This window comes from Camelus ferus, chromosome 8, assembly GCF_009834535.1.
Source record: "Camelus ferus isolate YT-003-E chromosome 8, BCGSAC_Cfer_1.0, whole genome shotgun sequence".
NCBI lineage: Eukaryota > Metazoa > Chordata > Mammalia > Artiodactyla > Camelidae > Camelus > Camelus ferus.
Window position 1 is genome coordinate 16,050,972 of NC_045703.1, and position 25,174 is coordinate 16,076,145.

The 25,174-nt window shown below is 38.7% G+C and overlaps 1 protein-coding gene and 1 non-coding gene across 8 annotated transcripts in view; both read left to right on the top strand.

Moving 5' to 3' along the window:
- Positions 1-13,697: 13,697 nt before the first annotated feature.
- LOC116665565 lies at positions 13,698-13,801 on the top strand. Its single transcript, XR_004322223.1, has one exon. It is a non-coding gene; the product is annotated as a U6 spliceosomal RNA (small nuclear RNA).
- Positions 13,802-16,059: 2,258 nt separating this feature from the next.
- The window catches only part of MYO6 (myosin VI), a 127,298-nt gene continuing 118,183 nt past the window's right edge, over positions 16,060-25,174 (top strand). For 2 of the 7 annotated variants that reach the window (XM_032484490.1, XM_032484489.1), the window contains exon 1: positions 16,069-16,261. The gene's annotated coding sequence lies outside the window, so the exon portion shown is untranslated. Of the gene's footprint in view, positions 16,262-16,381; positions 16,405-25,174 lie in introns of those variants that run through there. The other 5 variants (XM_032484496.1, XM_032484492.1, XM_032484494.1 and 2 more) reach the window with 5 other exon arrangements.

A 25,174-nucleotide genomic window follows, 5' to 3' on the forward strand; every position in this document is an offset into this window, starting at 1 on the left:
AAGATAAAATGTCAACTATTGATAAGATTCTAAAATGAATGTATTAAATGGATGACTTGTGAACACTTAATGGTCACCAGGAGTCATGGGACCACTACAACCAAGGTGGTTTTTTATACTTTTACTAGGATTCTGAACTCATCAATGTATAGAATGTGGCCAGACTAGCGATTCTCAAAGTGTCTTTGCTAACTCTAGTTTTGAGAGATAGTTAAGAGTTCTGTGGTCAAATAAGTTTGTCAAAAATTTAAACCAAGTTAAGCAGATTTCTTGGAGCTTTTAATATGCTAATAAGCAGAATGACCAAGCAAGAGGAAAATACAGAACAGAATGCTAAATACAGAATCTGGCCATACACTCCTTCTCTCCTGCATAGGTTCTCTAGACTTCCTTACATGTACTACCCATCAGAAGACAGAGTTAACTATTTGTGGAGTGTTTGTGAACTGAACTTCATGAGAAGATGCTTCTGAAACTTACCTGAGGCTGGGTATTTTTTTACATCTTATTTTATTAATAGTTGAGTATATAATTTGGAAGCTTGAAAATAAATGACTAGTGTCTTGGGGAAATGAAGTTTCATGAGAATCATTCTTTTACAACCACTGTAATGAAAAAATGTACAAGTCTAATTCTTATATACATGTGGATCCTTCTAGGAAAAAAACAGATTTGATGACTACTTTTTGTAAGGTCATCAAATCCCCTAAACTCATACACAAGTAGAAATTGTGTGAAAATATGAAAGTGAACTGAAAGGTTATCTGGAGGTTTTTCCTTCTGTTTATCCCTGAACCACTGAACTGCCAGCTTGCACCTTACCTGACTTACACTCCATCAGCCTTTACTGTAGAATTAAATTAAAATAGACTTTACACCTAGAAGCATTTTTTCCTTGTGAAGAAATCTGTGCAAAGAAGTACTCTTTATTAATATACTTCCATCCCTCAAATAACTGAAAACAAGTTGTTTAAGCCGGTATAAAACTTACTACATTTATCATAATGAGTTTTATATATGTTGACAGCAGAGAATTTGATCCAAAACAAATTAGATGAAAAGAAATTGATCCTTAAATATTGAATAAATGTTCTGAGCACCTACTTTGTACTTGGTATTGGGGATTTAAAACAGGGAGCCAAATAGATACCATCTTCTCCCCTTATGGAGCTCCTTACAGTATAGTGGAAAGATACCTGTTAATCAGCCTCATGAATGAATAATTTTAAATAAGTGCCATGCAGGAAAAGCATACATTGTATGAAGACAGTATATAGCCTAATCTGGGAAGGTTGGGGACATCTTCCCTGAAGATGTGACATTTGAACTATTGGTGGACATAAGCTGAATAAAGTCTGAGAGGGCAAGAGAATAGGGCTTGTAGGCAGTGCAAAGGCCCTGAGGTAGGGAAATGTGTAACCTGTCCTAAATGATAATGGCCTCATTTATTAGATGTACTGTATGTCAAATATTTTTCTAAGCTTTTTAAATGTATGAATTCATTTATTCTTTACAATGACTCTAAGAGAATATGTACTGTAATTACTCCCGATTCACAGAAGAGCAATCTGAGGTCCAGAGAAATAGATTCCCCAGGAAGGCTGAGCACCATTTTACCCTAGAAGCTAAGTTAACTTGGCTAGATAAAGGAAGATGAAAATAAACAAGATGTCCGTATTGTTTTAGAGGTGTAGTGTGGCCAAACCTTGATTATTATGGAAACTGGCTGTAGAGGGGTTTTTTGAACTATGTTATCTTTTAGTATGTTTAAACGTTTTCATAATTTAAAAAATAAGATTAATGTAGGCCCATGTAAGTGGAGCTCAGAGCAAAATGGAAAGGTCTGCTGGGTCCTGATCATGCAGGGCCTTGAAGCCACATTCAAGATTTTGGTCATTATCCTAAAACAATACTGAAGCATTTCAAGCAGAGGAATGATCCACTGTGAATGTAAAAAAGATCACGACGGCTGTAATGAAAGCAATAGAGGGGACCAGAATGAGTACAAGCCTGTACCACAGTCATTAAACTAATGCTGAATTACTATAGCTAGGGTAACGATACAACAATGCCTGTGATCACAGGAATGCCAAATAACGAGACGTTATTTGGATATTTCATTTGAAATGTTCCTCTTAGAAACGTAAACAAAAACAGGAGTGTTCTTTTGTCCCAGTCAGAACTTTTTTCTTTACAAATGATTATCGAAGATACTTAAAATGAAACATACAGCTGAAAAATGAACAGAAAATGACTGAAGACAGTATTGACAGAAAAATAATTTTAAAGACAAAATTATTTGTAAAGTGTGTGAAACTACCAAAGAAAAAGCATTAAAAACTTTTTAAACACCAAAGTGTTATATTTTTCAAATAGAAACATAATAAAGAGAAAGTATAAACACTACTGAATATCAGCATTCCATTGTCTTCATAGGAGAAGTACTGTGGCAACATAAAATTAAAACATTCAACTAGGTCGATTGCGTGACATTTTCAAACATGCTTCTTAGGAAGACTGCCCAAAGCACCTGTAACAGAGCTAGTTCTGTTCTGAGTTTGCTCTCTGAGTTTTGCAGAACTTGCTCTCTTAGCCCAGTCTCCTGTCACGGCTGCTCGGATTTATGGTGGACACCTCATCTCACCGAAGTTACTTTGTAGTGCTATGACCCAGCAGATAAAAAACAAACAAAAAAGCCAATCACATCTGATCGTTGGGAATTTGTATTGTAAGAAACAAAAATAATTTGCAAATTGGAAGTAGCAGTGAAGATAGTGTATTAAAATGACAATCTAATAAGTTATTTAATTTCTAAGATTTTTTTTTTTTTTTTACATTTTAACCTCTGAATTAAGGCTACATCTTATCAAATAAGAAACGAGTTTGCATCAGAATCACCTTCAAGGCTTGATAAAACATATATCACTGAGCCCCACCCCAAATTTCTGATTCTGGATTGTCTTCAGTGGGGCCTGCAAATTTTCGTTTCTAACAGCCCAGGCAAGACCACACTTTGCGAATGAACCACTGATGTATTTCTTAGTAGCATTTTCAGCCAAGTGCCTGAAAACCTCTTAACGGAGGTAAAACTAAGAGCACCAGGCATCAAAGCATCCTGGATTCAATGAAATACTGTATGAAATTATTTTATGATATCTAGTCAATAATACTTTATTCGTAATTACAATTAAATGTGAATAACTACAGGCATGTGATCACACCACACCACTTAGCTTTCTTTTTTAATTGTTATAGCCTAGATTTATCTTTCTTTTATAGCCTCGTTTAACAACTTTGTATGTATTCTTTCATATTTTCTCCATATTCATATAATCTCTACATATAGTAATATATGTATAAAGATGTATTAATTGCTTTTCTTATAAAAACTTAGGACAATAATTTAAATATTTCTAAGCATCTTTCGTCTCTCAGCAATATCTTGTGAAACTCAATCCAAGCCACCTGGTTTAAGCAAGATAAAAGTGAATTATGTGAGGGGCTGTAACTTTTTTAGCCATTGCCTTACTCGAGCAGTCCTCATGGGCTTGGTTATGCTATAGTAACACTTCCAAAATCTCAGTGGCTTACCCTCTCCAAAAGTTTTCTTTCTTTGGTCATTCTCTGTGTCCCAAAGGAGAAGGCAGGGGAGTTCTGCTCCTCAGTTACTCGGCTGCCCAAACTGATGATGTCCTAGGCTGGTTCCAGCTTCCAGAGCTACTACAGGCTGGGAAGGGAGTCTGGTGAGCAGCACGTGGACTCAAAGCTTTTCCCAGAAGGAGCACATCACTTCCACTCACACGGCACTGGCCCAAACGAGCGAGGCAACACTCCTGATTTCAAGAGGACCAAAGAATTTCACTCTTATCATATTTCCAGAAAGGAATATTTTTAGCAGCTTAAGTGACTTCCACGCTACCAATGGGCATTTCCTTTGTCCCCATGAGCATGTTGTGTATAAGTTCTATAATATGCTTGTATATACTGTTTTTATTTCTTTATACACTGGTAGTTTTATTGCTTTGGAATAGATTCCCAGGGATTGCTGGATCCAAGGTCCCACATATTTCAAATTTTTATAAATATTATCTGCTTATTTCCTAAAAGAATGTAAGAATTTACATTTCCTCCAGCAATTTATTAGATAGAGTACAACTTTTCCTGCATCCTCAGCTTTTTAAAATTTTGCAAGACTTGTACACATACAGCTGTGTTCATTATTACTTTGATTTGCATTTCCCTGAGATCTAGTTTAAGTTCGAGCATTTGTAAATGACAGCTGTGCTTATCATTTGTCCATTTTTTCCATTGGATTAGTAATTGTCTTTGTTTTTATTAATATTTAAGCCTTCTGAATACACATTGTCATCTTTTATAAGTGTATCTTTTCATAATCTATTATTTGTCTGTCGACTTTGTTTATGTATTTTCCATACCAATATTTTTATGTATTTTCTGAGTTTTCAATCTTGGTTAAGAAGCTCCTTCTTGACTCATGATAGCACATATAGTCACATGTTTCTTGCAAGATTTTTTTTTAAAAACTTAAGTAGTAAAACTATGGAACTTATTTCTGTGTATGGAAAAAGATATGGATGTTATATTCATAAATTTATATTCTTCAAAATAGCCATTTGTGCCAGCATCATTCATTAAAAATCTTTTTTGGCCTCACAATGAATTTCCATCTTTGTTACGTATTAAATTACTACAATAACACTGAAATTTCAATTTTTTTCTTTAAGTGGTCTACTCATTACTTCATTTATAATAACTGAAAGACATAGTGAAAGCTGTACCCAAAGGAAGTTTATAGACTTAAGACACTTTCATTATTAAACCCAAAATGAAAAATAAGGGAATTAAAACATGTTAAACATTAAAACAGTAAAATAACATTTTTTCAAAAGACTCGGAAAAGGAAATTAAGGATGATGAAAATCAGTGAACTCGAAGTTACTCCACCACACAACCACACCCTGGCACAAAAGCCCGTAAGTCTGGGTTTTTTGAAAAGATAATAAATTATATAAACTCTTGAGCCTGACCAAGGAAAAAAGAGAAAATGAAAAAGAAAAGGAAGGGAGAAACATCACAAATACAGAAAGGCTTTAAACAGAGACTTTAACTTGCAATTCTAAGATTACAAATTTAAAAGCTTGAAGGAAATAGGTGACATCTTAGAATGTTAGAAGATACCAAAACGGATTCAAGAAGTAGACTTGATTATATTGTGGACACTTAGCAGACGTTGGCACGGCGTTACAGGGCTACATTATAATGCACAAATACCCTATCAATTCTTGGATTTGAACTTTTAAACAATTAAATCTGAGGTTATTTAAACTATTCCAAGCCATAAAGATGGGTGGAAAACGCTCAATTCATTTATGAGACCAGCATACCTTTAACAAAAAATTCTAATGCAGATAGTGTTAAAAAGGAAAACTAAGGAAGTAATTTATGGTTCAAGATTGACAAAATCTATTGGGGAGGGTATATAGCTCAGTGGTAGAGCATGTGCTTAGCATGCATGAGGTCCTGGGTTCAATCCCCAGTACCTCTGTTTAAAAATAAACAAATAAAAATACTATGTTTCAATAAAATAAACAAATAAAAATAAATAAACCTAATTACCCCCCCCAAAAAAACCCCAAAAATTAAAAAAAAAAAAAGATTGTCAAAATCTAAATAAAATGCTGCTCCTTAGAATCCAGTAATAGTAAACAAGTGATGGCCTATGATCAAGTTCAAAGCTGTTCAATATCAGAAAAGATATCAACTTAATTGTTATGTCAAAGAGTGAAGGGAGAAATTTATATGATTGTATAAAAACACAATCTTTAAATGAGAACAGGGAATCTGTTAAAATACAGACTTGTAAGTTCCTAGTAACAAATAATACATTAGATGGTGAAACACTTAAAACCAATTAAAGTGATACCGAGAACTAGATAGGCTCTCATACTTTCCAACACTGTTTTTGCACTTAAAACAAGTGTTTTCTAAGACAAGAAAATTAAATAACTGGTATAAACCTTGGAAAGTAAGAGATGAATTTTTTTTTGTTGAGTGGGTGATTATATAACTGGAACATTAAGGAAACATGTTTAAAAAAATTTTTTTGTTGCATTGCATGCATAAATACACAATGAGAATCTGGAAAAGAAACGTAGGAGGGAATTATTACAATAATTACCAAGAACTATAAAATACTTAGGAATAAATTTAGTCAGTAAAGCATATGACCTGAATGAGAAAACTACACAATTTCATTGTTGGGCATAGAATAAGACCTTCAGGAATGGAAAACATAGATAATCATGTTCTTGGGTGGGAAGGTATAATATAAAAACATTGATTCCCTCCTAACATTATATAACTATAATTCAATTTTATATAGAACCAGTAGTGGCATTTTAGATTTAAAGTCTCAAAGCTTATATATAAGGAAAAATGCCCAAGAGAAGCCAGGAAAAGAGGCAGCAGAATGTATGACAAATGCACTATAAAAATCAATCTGGAATCTGGGGAGGAAGACAGTAAAATGAAGCATGTTCAGAGAAACAGACCAAAGCAGAGGACGACAGAAGAGACCATAGGCAAAAGAGACACCGTCAACACACAAAGGGTGAAAAGAACACAGCAAATGCTGAAGTGAGTCAGGAGTCAGTAATCCAGGTGTTCACTGTTGCCACCCTTCTGTCTACCTGTTCATTTAGGTTGTGGGCTTTAGAATGAACGGCTGCTGTCATCAGCAGTGTTTGAAGTACTAAGTAGCACATGATAATAACAGTCCTTCAGTTGTTTTTATCCTTAAATCATTAGAGACTTGGCTATAAATAGGATAACCACAGGACTCCTGGGGAGAAATTATTTTCTAGACACCGCACTAGTCATGATTTCCTCAGGTTGCCAAGTAACCCTCAAAGCCCAGGGCAAGACTAGTTGCGGGGACTAGAGACCCTCCTTTCTGTGACAAGCAACGGCTGTCAGACTTTTCCTTTCTTTGCCAGGCTTTCGGACAGTGACACCACTGATTAATATATTTTAGATTTTTGCCCCTATATTAAATCTAGTTCTCTATACACCCCTCCCCCACTGTCCACACCCACCCCCATTCCCCCTCCAGCCACCTGCTTTTCTCTCTCTCACACACACACACACAACTGAAAAGTTTCAGGAGGAAACAACCTTACACTTTCTTAAGAGATCATTTCTGTTTTATTCTTTTTTTGAAATGCTTCTTAAAAGCCACTACATTGATATTATCATCCACAGTTTGAATAACACCAACGTTTTAACCTTTTGCGCTTCAAAAGATTTAAAGACACAAGAGTAAAATTTTATCTAGTGATAATTTGGATACATTGATATACTCTTGCTGCATAAATTATGAAAACTATTTTTTAAATTCTCAAATTTTGTTTTAAAACTTATTTGAAGGTGACATTGAACTTTGGAAGTTTGATGGGTGTATATAAGGCAGACTGTTTTCTAATTCTGTTCATTATCTTTATTACTGGCACGATCAATGCATTTTTCTACAAACATTTGTTTTCAAATATCCAAAAGCAAAATTAAAAATTTTCATTGTACCCAGAAATGACCGTAGACATTTATATGAATTTGCTTTAGGTAATGAACTTAACCTGGTTATCTTCACATTACTAATAAATATGCAAATATAACATTTATTTCATCTCAGGAATATATATTATTTCTTTGGAAAGATAAACTTTCTCACAGCAACTTTTTAAAAAGACTCATGATTCAAGCATCACGCCATTCACTTTAATCTGACTCTTCAAGAGAAAGTAACTAAAAATTCAGAAAACTAAAAAAATACTAAAAATGTCTCAGAGTATTTTTCTTTTTTTAAACATAAGCTTCTATTTGAAGTACTACACATTTATAGGGAAAGACAGATCATGAATAAATGAATGTATAGCTTAAAGAATTTTCACCTAGTGAACCCACCTGTGTAACCACCAACCAGCTGAAAAACAGAACACTGCCAGGGAGGATCTAGCTCAGTGGTAGAGCGGGTGCTTAGCATACACGAGGTCCTGGGTTCAGTCCTCAATAAGTCCATTAAAAAACCAAATAAATAAACCTGATTATCCCCCAAAAAATTTTTTTTAAAAATTGAAGATGACCAGCATCTCAGAAGCCTTCCACATCCCTCTTCTTAATCTACCAACCCTCTGCAATGTATAATTTTGCAAAATTAATACATGCAATAGATTATTTAGATTATTAGATTTTTGTTCAGCAAACATTCCCTGCCTACACATCCATGTTAAGGCTTTTCATCCTCTCCCCCTGGTGCTAGGCTTGGTCACCTTTCTTTGACTAATGGGATGTGGGCAGAAGCAGCAGTGTGCCAGTTCTGAGTCTAGGCTTTAAGAGACAGCAGGTTTCTGATTTCTGACACAAGGAGAACATATCCCAGGTAGCCACTGGGTCTTCATCCTGAACCCCAAAACGAGACACATGGAACAGAACTGCACTTACCAGCGGCCTGAATTAGAGCTGTCCTAGGGGAACTACATACTTGCCAGAGAGGAAAATGAATGCTTTTCGTTAGATGCCACTGAGATTTTGTTGGGTACACAGCAAAGGCTGATTGATGTAATAAACATTTGGCAAACTTGATAAAGCGTAAGTGAATGAACTCAGGTTATTACTCTGTGCATCCATTTAATGCTTTGTTCACTTCATACTTACGTTTATTATTAACTGTAGGACAATATTTAACTCTGACACATACTTAATTGGATACTTCCTGGTCAGTGCTTACTTGATAGTTCCTTGATCTATTTCAAGATACCACAATTTTAAAGCAAGGAAACCAGCCACAACCGATGTTTTCATTTATTTAACAAATACTGTTTTCAGAATAACACTGTGTATCACTGATTTCTTTAAATGGTACTCCCCACAGCCAGTCTTTTCCCGTTTTTTAATATTGTGTACTTGGTAAATTTTTGCATTACATGCTATCAGCTTTGAATATTTCATTCATAACCTTGAGAGAAGATAAATTTTTTTTTCTGATTTCTTTTTTTTTTTTAATGTACTGGGGATTTTATGCTAAGCATGCACTCTACCAACTGACCTATACCCCTACCCTACAATTTATTTTCATTTTTATATTTTTATAAGATAGCAGCATCACAATGTTTAACCCCCATATGAAAATGAAGAAGAGTTGTTAAAAATAGAAATAAGTATTGTGACAACTCCATATGTATTGAATCAAGTGTGGAATAGTGACAAATTTAAAGTACCATAATCCTTCTCTTCTGCAACAAAGCTCTAAAATGTTTTAGAAATATTCATTTCTGAAGGACTTCCACTGTCAAGACTATGGACCTGCTCAAGTTCATTCAGATCAATTCCATTTTACAAAGGTTTAGTCAGTGAACACCTTTTACGTCCCAGCTGGCTCCAGATGTCCAAAGACAGATAAGATCTCAGCGAGCTCACAGACACGTGAACACATATTTACACGTTAGGAAGTGTGCTAACACCGAGATCTCACAGGATATTTCAGTGGGCATTAAATCCAACCTGAGGGTTGCAACGTATTGATGATATTACTATTTAAATAAGGAGCAACCAGACACTGAAAATGATTAACTTGTAATCAGATTGGGATTAATTTGTAAAAATTACAATCTTGAAGATTTTAAACACCATTCATTTTTTGGTGTATTTTCTGGACTATTTATGCAGTCTGTGGACAACTGACCTTTCCAAACTGTGTCACTAAATTCTTTATGTAGATTATTTATTTATAACAAATACATTCTTATGGTTTCCTTTTTCAAAATTTATTGCAAGCTTGTTTTTATATCTTCTCAGAGCTTCTTTAAATGGTACATTTTCTTTTTGAAATTAAATAATACCCATAAATTCAACTGTAATCATTTATTCATAATACACAACCCAAAAGATAATCAACTACTTTTCTCATTATATTACTGAAAGGAATATAGTTATAGCAGGAAGGCTTCTCTAGACTGGGAAAATTTTTAGAAGTTATATATTTTGCATAAATTTCTGTGCATTTTTTTTAACATTCAGGTTTCATCAAAGCTGCATCTAAAAGAAATTCTCTAATTTCACATATTAATTTCTATGTTTAAAACAAAGCTAATTTCAAATACGTTTAGCACTGGTTTTATTTTTAAAGATTTACTTTTTTCTTGCTCAAATGTATTTCAAACTCTTCTAGCAAGTAACAAGTTCCAGCTTATGTGGGAATGGATTCTTTTAAATGCACTAATTATTGTTTATATGATGTATACACAGGATTGGTAATATGCCATTTGTAAACCTCTCTTTAGTTTGCAAAACACTTTCATTTTTGTATTATCTTATTTAGTTCTTTCCCTGAGGAGGAGGTATTATCATCATTGCTATTTTATTGATGAGTAAATTGAGCCTCAGGGAGATTAAGTGACTTTACAGGTCACAGGCCTGGAATCTGGTCCCTCTACCCACTACTCACTTCATGTTAAATAAGTTTTAATATAATACTGCACCTCCAGAATGGCTGTCACTTAATCATTTTTTTTAAAAATTTAACTTGGTTAGGTTACATTTGACCCATTTAAGTCTGGGGAAAAAAAATTGATTCTCCTCTGCTTTTCTTCAAATTACCATACTCGAGCTAGAGATCACAGGATACAGCAAATTAGATGAAAGATTACTTTTAAGGCATGTGACAGATCCATTAAAGTGCTTGAGGTGATGATCTTTGTGCTATTAGACTTGTGCTATTGTTTCAGTTTTAATTATAATACCACTGTAACAACTCAGGAAAAACTAGCTGGGAGTTTAAGTAAGAGAGACACTATAGATACAGACATTTCTGAGAGTTAGAATGATGAGATCGGGTGTTGATCGGGTTAAGCAAGTTTTTCTTTTTAAGCATCTATTGGTAAATATTTTTGCCTTAATTTTTGTCCTTTATATAGAAAATATTTCTAAAATGTACTAGCCTACTTTCTTTCTGGAGAGTAAGTTCAGGAATGATGCTGCAAATACCATTTAATCTTTTTGAAGAGATAACTTATGATTTTATAGTGATTACATTAAGCATTTTTTTCATGAAAAATTATGGACATGCAGATGTTGATGGTATATAAAGATGCACTAAAATACACCCTAATGAGTTTCAGATTTTCAGGTAATAACTATTATGTATAAAATAGATACACAACAAGTTTCTCCTGTATAGCACAGGGAACTATATTCAGTATCTTGTAATAACCTATAATGATAAAGAATATGAAAAGAATATAGGTATTACATACATAAAGGAATGTATGTATGTGTATAACAGAAACATTATGCTGTCCACCAAAAATTGACACATCATTGTAAACTGACTATACTTTAATAATTAAAAAAAAATATATATATACTCAAAGGAAAAAAAATCACAAGACTACCTCTTTTGGGACCTGCTTATTTCCATACTTCATTTTCCTATAAATTCCAGATGATTACCATTAGTGCAAACTTACTAATAACTAAAGCAATAATTAAACCTTCTTTTAGAAGTTATAATGCTGTAAATATCTCACGTATTTATTCCTTAAGTAAACACTTGAGTACTTCCTCATTCCTCTTTTGTAAGATGGGGATAACAACAGAACTTTTCTGTATCAGTTAGGGTCTCTGGTTGAAGGCAACAGAAAGTACTGGAAGAAAATTACCCAGTAGCTCACAAAATCATCCGGGATGGTGGTGATCTAGGTGCGTAAAATGCGCCGGGCCATCCATTTTGAATGTCACTGTTGGCACTGTTAACACTCAGACCCAGGTCAGCATAATTATCCACACCACTGTGAATTATCTCTGCGTCTTTGGGTCACTTTGTGCAGAATCCAAGTTTCACGTGAGAGTGTCCAGTTGACTTACCTAGGGTCCCCTGCCATGATTACGCTCTAGTTGCCACGTAGTAGAGAGAAGGACATTGGCCAAACTCAGTTTCCAAACTGTGAAGTGGGCCCTGCTCCCACCCACACTCAAAATTAAGGATTCTCCACAAATAGGATGGGAGTTCAGAAACTAGGCAGGCAAAAGGCAAACGCTTGCCATACTGCCTCGTAGGACGAAGAAGATTATTTATTTTGTTTTGGGGGGAGGTATAGGCTTTTACTTACTTATTTAAATGAGGGTACTGGGGATTGAACCCAGGACCTCGTGCATGCTAGGCACACACTCTACCCCCGAGCTATACCCTCCTCCAAGGGCTGCAAAGATTAAATGGGATGATCTATATAAAGTGCACAGTGCAGGCACACAGTAGGCATTCAATAAATTTCTGCATTGGTATTAATTCAGTGAGACAGGCAGTGTGCTAATCTCTAGGGATGAAAAAGTAATAGGGGAAATTTTCTTTAGTAAAAGGCAAAAGATTTATTCAATCTGGAGAGAAACCAGAGTAGTGGGGGAGACTTTCTAATTAAAAGTTCAATATTTTGGAGAGCTGTTAGATGGGGAAACAAATATAAAAACATAATTCTAATACCATTAATAAGTGCTACAGTATAGGTATGAGGTGGGTCTCTGGAAAACAGGGAAATGAAAAACCAGTTTGGCCAGAGGCAGGACAGAGAAAATAGTCAGTCTGAGTTTCGAATACTGAGAGAAGAATCACAAAAGGGCTTGGCATGTTTGAATGCCTATGACCAGGGCAGGCTCAGGATTGTGAAGGATTTTGTATGCCATCTAGATGAGTTTTCATTGATCTGAAGGTCACCAGGATTTGGTAAAAGAGGTGACATAATCAGGGTGTGGAGGAGGAGTGGTGAGAGAATGGGTGGGAATGAGCAGAGGCCATGTCCAGAGCTCAGATAAGAAGATGATGGATGTTCTAAGAGAAGATGGGGAGTAAGACAACAGCTTAGAAGTAATTTATGACATAGAATGAACTGCATTCAGTGACTCCAACAGGAAGGGTGAGGAAGGCAAGGAGCCCTGCGTGACTTAAAAAACCACAATTTTTTTGAGATGAGTGGATGCTGATACCATAATTGTCTGTTGGCAAGGGGAACATCTGAAGCAGTTGGGAGAGGAAAGAGTGTGAGTTTCTGTGTGATTTTCAGCCTGCCTTACTCTGGGAGTTGGCAATGAAGATGCAGCTGAAGCTATTAAAGTGGGTATCAGTCAGGGAAGGTGCAGAGATTCTGTAAATACCTGTGAAATTGATTCCCATAAAAACCACAAAATTTTGCATATAGTGGTGGGGGGAAGGTATAGCTCAGCAGTAGAGCACATGCTTAGCATGCACAAGGTTCTGGGTTCAAACCCCAGTACCTTCATTTAAGTAAATAAATAAATAAACCTAACCCTCCCCAATTTTAATAAATTAAGACATTTGCATATGGTTTCAGAGAGCGTTCTTGGAGCCCCCATCTATGATAGGAGATCCATGCATCTTAGTTCAGGAATTCGTAAGATGGAACACAGAGACTCTGGGAAGAGTCTTACAAATATTTAGTGGGTAAGAGCGAAGTTGAAAAGTTTACAAACATGGAATACATTGTTGAGTTTTGGCACCAGATATGACACAGTTACATCCACCATGCTTAATAACGCATATGCAGTTTCCTAGAATCGTCTGTTCTCTTGCTGTTTGTTCATCCATCTGTCCCATTTATTCAATAGTTAACACTGTGCTCACTTCGGCAGCACATATACTAAAATTCGAACAATACAGAGATTAGCATGGCTCCTGTGCAAGGATGTCACACAAATTCGTGACGTGTTACATATTAAAAAAAAATAACAATAATGGTAGCCACTGTTTAATGGGGTGTGAAAGCCACTATGCTTGGCCCCAGGGACACAAAGACAAACAAGTCCCCTATTCTGCCCTCAAGGAGCTTAGGTCCAGGTGGGAGGTAGTTATAAGTGCACTAAGGTAGCAACAGCGAAGTAAGTGTCGGAAGAGATGTGTGCAATGGGTGGTAGGAGAGGGATGTGACAGGGGACTAAACTGCACCTAAGTATTGGAATAAGGGGGTTAGGGAAGACTTCTTGGAGGGAATACATGGTCTTTGTTCTGAAGGATTAATTGGATTTAATCTGGCAATACTCCAGGGTAATAAATAATAGCATAGCTTGTCTGTTCTGGACAGCCAGCACTTCAGAATGGCTTGAATGTAAAGTGCAAGAAATGGAGAAAGGCAATGGGTGGAAATGCAATTGGATAGGTAAGCAGGGCTAAGACAGTGGTCCAAAATGCAAGTGATTTCAAAGGTGACCCTGTGTGAGGAAGTCTGGTTTAGGACAGCTTTAAGGAGATAAGGACTGTGATGAACTGGGGAAGAATGAAAAGGCATTCAAATTCAATTAAAAGTAAAAGCAAAAGAGATTCCCACCGTACTAGCCAAACAAAAACAGTTGAAGGCTCATATAAGACATCTTAAGGAGCCTGGACTTTATACTAATGGTAGTGGCGTGCCACTATAGGAGCTTAAAAAGACGAGTACATAAATCAGGCTTGTATTTTATAAAACATAAACCTGACGGTACTGTAGACACTGGATTAGCAGGGGACAAGACTGCAGCCTGGGAAACTGGTTAGGTGGCTAAAGCAGTATGCAAGACCTGAAATGATGGTGGCCTGATACAAGATAATAGTAGTTGCTACGAAGAGGAATTGGATACATCAGAGAGATAAAGAAATAAAAAAGAGACTCAGTAATGGATTGGAAGTGGAGGACGAAGGAGAGAGAGAGAAAAAAATAAGTTATTACTCAGAATAAGCTATATGGACTTCTATTGGTCTGTCAAAGCCTTTTAATCTTAAATACAAAATGAAGCCAAAGCAGTGAATTGCTTAAAGTCTCCGCTGAATTCATCCTTTCCTCCTTTTCTCTTTTTTCGAAACCGTTTTGAAATCTAGTTCTACATACTTAAGATTTACCTCCTGGCAATCTGGAATTAAATCTCTGAGATTGCTGTAAATTATTTCCTTTCTTGGTTCCTCTTCCTCATTCTTACTTCCCTACTTTATTCTTAATATTTTATTGTTTTAATTATATGCTAACATGAAATACCTCATCATAATTTAGCTTCTCCAAGAGAACTGTGGAACATCTCAATAACTGGAATTTGTCTCCTGTCAGAATCTTGTATACTTCCTTAAGTTTTCTAGTTGTGAACTTGGAATGTTACGGGGTGGGGCGGAGGCAGTTCTTCGCTGTAGGATCGACTAGCTTTTTTCAGCGGAGACTTTCAGCATTATAATTACCACTTCATTTTCTTAAAAGAAGCTTTTTTTTGTCGTAAAGCCATTGTTTTCATCATATAATTCAACTTTGCGTAGCTACTTCCTTAACTTTCAAATATGACTCACAGGTATGCCATTGATAAAAGCAGTACAATTTAAAGGACAGAGAAGATCGGAGCTCTAATAAGTAAATAGCGCGGCGGCGTAGGGAAGGCCAAAGAAATGAAAAATTTCCATCTCAGACCCCCTGCTTCCAAAAGCAGAACAGCAAACAAGTCTGTTGCACAGGAAGGGTACGACCTTCCCAGGGCAGCCCAGCCCCAGCCGGCGCGGACCGGAGCCAAATTCGTCGTGCTCCCTCCCTCCGCCACAGCGCGGCCTCGCTCCCGCCCGCCCCCGCCAACAACGCGGGGTCCTCGACCCTTCCCTGAACAAAGTTCTGCCTCCTGGAACAGTCACGGCATCCTGTCCAGAGCGGTGCGTTGCAGGCGCTGGAAACAATAACCGCCGCGAAGGAGGCCGTTTCATAGGGGAAGGAACAAGGACCGTCGGCCAGGCCGGGGGCTGCCCCTCCCCGCGCCCTCCCCGCGCCCTCCCCGCGCCCTCGCGCGCCCACCCGGCCCCGGGGGCTGTGAGCCGCGGGCCGGGCGAGCGCAGGGGCGGGGCGGCCCCGGGCGCCGAGCGCCCCCTCCCGAAGCGCCCGCGCGCCCCGCCCGGCCCGGCCCGCGGCGCCTCCGCCCCCTCGGGCGCTCCGTAGCCGTGACGTGCGCGCGGCGGGGCCGGGGACTCGGCGGGGCGCCGGCCGGCAGGCGGAGACGGACCCGGGATCTGTCCGAGCAGGAAGCGAGCAGCAGACCGGTCGCCGCCGCCGCCGCCGCCCCGTCCCTGTGCCGGTGCGCGTCGTCGCCCTCTTTCCTCGCCCTCAACACCCCTCGCCCCGCCCCCAGCCTCACCGGCGACAGGTAGCTCCGCCAGCGCGCACCTGCCCTCGCGCCCGCGCCGGTGAGTGTCCCGGGGTGCCCGCGGCGGGGCGTCAGCGCCGGGGCCTCGCTTCCCGGAGCCTCGCTCCCGCGAGCCCGGCCTTGCTTCGGGGCCTCCTTGCGCCGCCCCGGGCCGACGGCTGGTCTCATCTCCTCGGGACGCCGGTGGGTGAAGCAGGTGATGAGTGGGCCGGGGCGGCGGCGGCGGCTCACGGTAGCGCGGGGCTGGCTCTCATTTCCACGGGACAATGGGAGTCTCCTTTCATGGGCTTATCATCACCGAGGTACCTTTGTGTGCCTTCTCTAGCTCCCAGGTGGAAGCAGAGCACTCAGGTGTCCAGCTCTGCCTTGGACGCCCCGTGATAGTTTTCTCTTTCTTAAACAAGCTTAAAATTCAGTGCAGGAACAGTGCTGTTTGTTCTGAGATGTGAGGATCAGCCGCTCCCACTAGTAGTTTAATCATGTAGGAACCCAGGTTGGGACTATCTGAAGCTGTGTTCGTAGACTTTAGGTGGTCTCGTGCCTTGGGTATGTTAATTTATATATCTGCTCCTGAGCAAGAGCTTTTCCTTTTTGTTAATTTCCAAAACTCATTAAAACGATTAAAATGCTCGAACTCTGAGATTTTCAATAGGAAATAATTTTATAGGGTTATTACTAGAACATCCATGTCAGAAATATTTCCATACAGTTTCAGAAAACATGTTACATTTTATCCGCGTAAAGTTTGTGTGGAGGAATGCTTAAATCCTAATCTACAGTTACAAGGAGCTAGGAACATGGCCCAATTTAATGGGCTGATGTACACGCTAACTAAAAGTTTCATTTGCTGTGATACTCTGGTGGTGTAGATGCAATATAGCTAAATATCGTCAGGGTTTGAGAGTTTTAAACATTAATATTGTTAAGATTTAGCTGAACACTAGTCACACTGTAAAATGTGAATCTTGAACTTAGGCTGGTAATGGTCATGGTACAAAGGTTGGCAGCAAAACGACATTTCTCTACAAATTAACTAAACTTCTTAGATGTCTTGGGTTGTGGTTTTCCACTGGAAATTGTTTGGTGAGAAAATTACCTTGGTGTGTTTTATTATTAATTTTAGAAACCCTACGAATTGGTCTATAGCCAGAGCTTGAAACAAAGCAACCTTTTAAAATAACTCATTGACTTTTAAATATCCAGCTCATTTTGAGTATGTTCAGTTGTGCAGAATTACTTGCATAGTGGTAAACAGAAGTCGTTTTCGTCTAATGCAGATTTGCCCGTTGCATTTGTATGTTCTGTGTGACATGCTGTTTATTGTTGGCTTTTTAAGTTACCTTTTAGTTTTCCAAAACTAGTTTAAAAGGGGACAAACAGCGGTGATGAGCAACCTTAAGAAAAGATTATGATTAAAAACTCTAAATATTTGTAATATATGAAACTACATATAATGCACATGTATTCTTTATTAGTGCCTGGAAACACAAACAAGAAAAAATGTAATGTGTTGTTGCAATATTTACTGTAAGGTAATGCAAGGTCTTGAAAACATCATAAATTGGAACCCATGGGGCTCATCTGAAATGGATTTTTTCCTCTGTTTATGTTTGTGTGATGAAGTTTTAAAATAACAGCGGCCAGGAAATCTGAGAGAAGCTGAAGGCTTTTTTCTCATCCTGTTGTGACTTTGCCTGGAGACTATGGTGTATCATGTAGCTCATTGTTTAGATAACCCGGCTGTCTCTGGGTTCTAAAATACAACTTTCTTAAGAAAATTAAAAAAAAGATTTTTTTGACTATGTCAGATTTGAATAAATATAAGTACCCCAAACACTTTAAAAAAATTAATTTTCACTGTGTTGATAATTGAAGCTCCATCTTTGATGTGTAAAATGCCAGTTTTGAAAAGATGTCTAACTTCTGTGAATTTTTCTTTTCTGTATATTAAAACATTTTAAGTAAAAGGTTGAAAAAATATGACAACTTCAGTAAATCTCACAGTTTGATTGTGATCCCCATTATGAGATCTTTGGTAGTAATTTGTGACTGGACCTTTAGTAGGGTAAGATTGTCACCCATTTCTTAGATCTCTGCCACAATGGGAACACTATCTGAGGAACTTGATCTAAATAATTTTCAAGGTTAGTGGTCACATCTTTTTACACATGAGGAAGTTTAGGTTCATAGAATTAAATATTTGCTCAAGGTCCTGTAGCGCCAGAAGGAGAGTCTGGATTCACACCCAGCTCTTCTGACCCTGAGGTCCCGGTCCTTCCACCAGAGCCTGTTGCCTTGATGTCATTTCATTTGGGAGACTGTTCAGGTAAACCTGCAGAACTGGTAATGTGTTAAATATAACCCTGAAGAAGGTACATAGGAGTGAGGTTGAGAAAGGCCAGGAATGGGGCTCTGGAACCAATTTTTGAGTTCTGCGTTTGTTTCTTCCCTCTAAGGTGGATGGCCTTGAACAGCGATATGATGTTGCTATATGAATTCTGCGGGAAGTCCCAGAGTGTTACATGTGTTGCACACTTTATTTTGATGGGTTCACAGGAACTAGAATTAGGCTGTAATGTAACACTGGTTTTCATCATAGCTGAAATGAAAAGTGTAATGTTGCTGGTTAGGATAGAACTTAAAATTTTTCCTCAGATGATATGGATTATTGCCTATAAATGCAGTAGCCGCTGTCTTTTAAATAATACATAATTAACTCTAGGGGGGAAAATGGTTTTCACTTATGATTAAATTGTGACCGGTAGTATTGGGGCATTTTTTTTTAAAATGGCCGTGTTTATTTCAGGAGTGTCCCTTGAGCTGTAATAGACATAAAGAACAAAAACGAGCACATAGAGTCCATCTTTTATAACAAACAGGGAGTCATTTCAGCAGTAGAATGTGGTTGGGTAAAAGAACAGAAAAATAATAGGCTGAGTTGGGTGACTACTATTAATTACAGGTGTTTTATTATTTGGTTTGAATTGGAAGGAATTTTGCATCTTAAGGATACTCAAATGCAACAGTAAACGTGAAACCATCATCCAGGGGTTTAATGTAAATTATTAATGGGTGATCTGTAACACATCTGCTTTTGTGTGTGTGTGTGTGTGTCTGTAGATAATCAAGAACTAACTAAAGTTAAATAAGCTTAATTCTGCTTTTGAGGCATTATATAATGTTCAGAGGAACCAGGATGTTTTGCATTTAAAACAGTTATCCTTTTATTTGACAAATTTAGTGGACTGTTACTAATCTTAAAATTTAAGTATTAGAATATCTTCCTATTTATGGTTTTCAAAAATAAAGTTTTTTTTTCTTTACTGAGTAGTGTGAGAATGACATAATGGTTTGAGAAATGACCACAAGTCCGGCAAATGCTCTCTCCCTGTGAGAACTGAAGCATGGGAAGTAAAACCGGAAGAACAGATCTGGCACCTTTAGAAATCTTGCTGGTGTTAAAGGGAGGGGAAGTCCTTTTCTGTTCAGTGAAACCAAAATACGAAAGCACATTCCTTGGGTGATACTCACACAGGTGAATATTCACATGGCTCGTAAGTAATGTGCACAAAGGCAGGTGGTGCTCCTGGCCAAACCGTAGGCATCTTTATAGATGTTGTGTCACTCGTGATTTTATTTGAAAGTCACCTGCTGCTTAACCTCTGCAAGGAAGGATTTTGCATCAAGTAGAATTAAAAAATGTCTATTGTATGTGGATGAGCATCTTTTTCAGCAACTGTTTACTGAGGGCCCACTCTGTTTGAAATACAACCGTAGGTAGGAACTGGTTCTTCCCTGTTCTGGCAGATCTTTGGATCTAGGAAACAGGAAGAATGGCAGAGACATGAAAAGAAAGACGAATGGTAACATCCGTTTAGAATCCAAAGACTTTGTGTCAGAAGTTAACACGTCACACTATGGCACTTCACTGTTTTGAAATCATTTTATGTGCATTTAGTCCGAAAGCAGCTTGATGAGGTAGATGTGGTAAATTTATTCCTGTTCTGTGGATAAGGAAATGGAGACAAAAAATTAAGAGCTTTGTCCAAGGCTGCTGTATGCGGCTGCTTTAGAAGCACAGCTGAGACTGGAACGCCTGTCTGTGGGTTCCCTTAATAGATTCCTCCCCCTCCCTGGGTCTCTGACTCCTAGATGCTGGTTAGGATTCCCTTCTGAGCAGTGACTCATTTCATTTTATGGATTTAATTCAGAGGGTTCAGGAAATTCTGAATGATCACAGTCACTCAAGTGATCCTTGTTAAATATGTAGTTACAAGCCCCCCCCCCTTTTAAATGTAAGGCAGAAGGTGAGCTTTTGCTTTTTTTTTTTTTTTTTTGATGGAACTGCTTTAATAGTTTTAATAGATGAATGGAGCCGACGTTCACTTTTTTAGTTGTAGAGTACTTAGAAGCCAACAATTAGTTAAAAAAGAAAGAAGAAAAATATTCTGGGGGAATTTTGAAAATAAGTTTAATTGCTTGGCACAGTGGTATTGATCTGATGATTATGCTTGTTTTTGTAAGGATTCATTAAGGAGCTAAGGTGTGTCTGCATTGGTGTCTTTATGCCTTCATTCATTTCACAAATATCTGAGTGTCTACTACGGGCCAGGCATTGTTCTAAGGTGATAAGTTAGGACCAAGTCCCTGTGCAGAGCGGCATGTTACTGTTGTTTTGAATTAAGTTAATTATAGACTCGTCGTTCCCTGTATGTGATTAACAGGGCTGACCCTCAAGTTGGGAAATAGTTGTCAAAGGGGTGCAATTTGAGGGCTGCTAAAGCCTCATCTGCTCTAAAATATTTCTCCTCCTGGCCTTCAGTCCGACCGAGTTAGAGCACTGTTACCAGTCTGCTCCTGATAAATAAGGATACGTTCTGTCTTTTATCACAGTTTCAGAAAACAAGGCGCCAGGACTGCTGTGTTGGCTTTTGTAAGAAGGGTGTTGGCAAAGTATAATTTTAATAGGAGCTATTGTTCATTGAGCTCTTGCCACGTGTCTTACATACATTAGCTCAGTTAATCACTAGGTCACCTCAGTGCCCTTGGCATTATTTCTCTCACGTTATGGATTGGGAAACTGAGGCACAGAGAGGTTAAACCTGCTCAAACTCCCAGCCAGTGCTTACGTGGTGGAGCTGGAATTTGGGTCCTGTGGAGTACGTTGCACATAGCAGTAGCTACTCCTGTGGGAAGAGTGCTGATGCACTGGTACTGGTCCGCCGGGGTGTGATGGCGCGCCCTGCGGGTGGAGGGAAGATCTCGGTGAGTGTGGTGGGTGGGGAGAGTCAAGAGAGCTTGTTGGGTGAGGGGTGGGAGTTAGCGGGGACAGGCGGGATCACTGCCTGCCTAGCTGCTGGCCCTCAGGCTTACCCTCCTGTTACAGCCCCCAGGTTCTAGAGTTGCACTTGTGCATAAGGGCCTGCTTGTCCAGCTCCAGGGTAAGGGGACAGACACGGGTGAGGGGATCCTAGTTTTGCCACTCATGACCTTGGTCAGGTTACTTCATTTCTCTGGGCTTCGGTTTTCTCAGCTGTAAAACGAAGACAGCAGTCCTACGTACCTGGTTCTTGTGAGGACCGAATTAGACAGTAGTATTTGTGAAGCCCATGTCGCACTGGCCTGTGGCATCCATTATCATTGTTACTATGTTGGTCCCCCCTCCATGTTTAATGGGGAATGTTTGTCCAGAAGGAGAAAAAGCTATGTATCGGAGATTTGGTTGGAGTCTTGAAGTTGGCCAGTTTTAAGTAGTTCTGAAATTTAGGTGTGCACCAGAATTATCTGGGGAGCTAGTAAAAACAGGTCAGAGCTGTGTGGGTGCGGCCTGGGCAGCAGCATTTTAACAAGCTTCTCCGTTGATTTATTTGTGCACCAAAGTTTGAGAACCACAGGTTTAAACCTTTTCTTCATCCTATGCTTTGGGGCAAGGTGTTGGCAATAACAACAAAAAATTACTTAGGTTAGTTAACTGGCATCGTATGGCAGAAGGAAGTGAAATGTCGGTTACCAGAATCTCTTCATTAATGTTTTTTTTTCTTTTAAGCTTATAGCATTTATCTTGAGAGGACAACGCAGTGTTAAATTTCACACCTAAATTTAATTGTAGTGAGAATTTTAGCTTATTAGTCAACTTCATTGGAAAGTGAGTTAGTTACATTTAATTTTTAAGCATTTATGCAAATAGTAATATGTAAATAATGCTTGTTTAGATCTTAAGACCTTTTTAAACATTTTCGTTGGATTTCTGTAGATAATGTACTCTGAGTAAGCAGACTTGGTATTGTCAGCCACATCAGGCAAGATTTACCCTTGATGGTGCCAGTGAAGAGACTCCCGGGGTTGGGGAACAAACACGGTGGTGAGGCCCCCAGGGAATAGCAACAGTGAGAAGCCCTCAGTTCTCCAGAGAGTCCCAGAGAGGAGAGCTGGCCCTGTGGAGCAGGGTGCAGGGAGCTGTGGCTTAGCGCCTGGCCAGAGGGGAGCGAGGGGACGTTCCCTGACCTCCAGTCCCTCTGTCCTCCAGGTCTGGGCCGGTGATTCACATTGCTAGCACCCAGCACCCAGCTCGGGAGCCTCACATCGCTCTGTGCAGGCTCATCCTCCCAGGGCAGCAGCAGAGCAGAGAAGGGGTTGGGGGTGCAGTAGAGCAAAAGGAGAATAAGTCAGGCATTGATTGGAACCTTTGGGAACTGGTAGCATTTCCTTGGTGCATTTTAAGTAACGTGTAGCATCGTGATACACCTGCAGAGTGATTGAGACTACCTGTCTTGTACACGCTTTTGAAAAATAGTTGATTCGCTTTCTCGTTTAATCAGTTATTTTAGGAACTTTTGGTGACCCGTAGAACCCAATGAGAAACATAATCTAGGTCTGTTAACATACTGTACTTTTATTAATACGTTGTTATGCCTTAATGAGGTTTTCTGAAATTGCCTTCATTAGGTCGTCTTGGTTTGATAGCATAAAAGGTTTTCATTGAAAAAAAAATCTAATGATTAAGTTTAAAATATTTTGGCAAGAAAAGTCTTTGCCTTCTGAAATTTATACTTCCTCTTCACCTGAACTCTTGATAGAAAAAAACACCAGAACACAGACTTGATATACTGACAGTTCATAGAACTAAGACTAGTTACGAAATAATTGTTTCTTCCCCCCAAGTCCTTTGAAAGGCACCTTAAATTTCTGTATAAACTTGTTATAATTTGCTGTTACTCAGCTGTCTTAAAGAAAAAGGTTTCTCACCTTACAGAGATGGTATGAAGGTCCCTAGTCCATGAGTATTACTCCCCCTAGAACGATTAGAATAATTTCTATTTCTTCTCTTGAGGGTTCCAGGGAAAAACAGCACAAGATTTTAGATTAAGCATCAGCTAGGCTGGATCATACTCCCAGCTTCCAGAAAATGAGAACAAACTAATCGATAATCAATGCCTGGCAGTGAGACTTTAACATATTAATAAAGGATATTTCTGTGAAATGTTATAATTGGGTCTTTTTTTTTTTTTTTTGTGAACCAATAGCTTTCTCAGCTTGTCTTTAAAAGAATATGGTGGGGAAAAAACAGATTTGGAGTAAACAGAGTAGCTCATGTGCTTAGAAATCATTTAGATTTTTTTTCTGTCAATGGGTGTTTTTCTTTATCTTTTCTTTTTTAAAGGAGAGACTTCAAACTTTTGTGGGATCTTCTAAAAACGTATTGTTTATTTTGACTTGACACTGATAGAATTAGAATCCCGCAGGAAAGAGTTGAGGCTGTTGGTTTTTCCTTGTTACGCTCTTTGAATTTCTCTGATTTGAGGATTGAGTTATTCCAGAGAGAACTTTTCCCTGGTTCCTTGTTATTTTTCTTCTAAAATTAGATCAAACAGCTGTGTTTTGGTTTGTGGGCATGATTTGCTGTCTGTGATCCTTTTGGCATTTGGGGGAAGAACACAGCGTGCATGTGTATGTGTTTCAAAAAGCAATGAATTCATTTCTCTGCTTTTCTAGTCCATCATTGTTGAGCTGATGGAAAGAGCAAGATGATTTATGTATCTTGGTGCCTGATGTTTCAAATAAAACTATGGCTTGTGTTGGCCATTGGGTTGATGTAGAAACAGATGATTGTAGGGGGTAAAAGTAGTCATCATGCAGTCACTGGCCAATTAACGAGGTTTATATTAGCTTGAGAGAGATTTTCTATCAGGTGTGGTGGGGAGGGGAGAGGAGGAAGGGAAGTGAATGAATTTGACCATGTGACCAGGTGCACTTCAGATGTTTTAGAAGCCATAAAAAAAAAGACTGCAGTCAGAATTTTGTATTTTATAGAGATAGATGCTACTGATAAGTTTGCTTTTTTGAAGTGGGGAGGGATGCAGTATAAATTAGGAATTTATAAGCCAGTTTAATTGGGTGTTTTTGATGAGTTATTAGCACAAATGGCTGCATGCAAGGATGTTCCTGTGTCAGAAAGTGGGCTCTCATTTATGAAAAGTGTGCTTCTGGAACTGGTCCAGTGTCTCGTGCCCTTGGGTCCTCTTCCCTAGAGTTCCTCCTGTTTAGCATCCAACATTGACATGGATTATTTTCAGGACATGTAGCCACCGGAGTGCATCAGCAGGATTGGACAGTGAAAGCGGGGAGAGTGTTGAATGACTGGTCCAAAATGACCCTAGAACAGTACAATTCTAATAATTCTTGAGGTACAATGATATGCCTCCACTTTGGATATTTTCCAGCCATTTGCTCGTTTAATTCTCACGCTGATCCTGTGAGGTGGCTCTTCTTGCCCCCTTTTGCAGCTGAGCGAATGGAGCTCTAAGTAACTTGTTAGATTATGCGAGTGGAGATGGGCAGAGCTGAGGGAGGTCTCAGGTGGTCTAGTTCCAGAGCCTTTGCCTCATTTAGAATTTTAGGTTACCTTTTTCTGTGTGTTCTTGTAAAAACTCAAAGCTTTGACAATCCCTTCAGA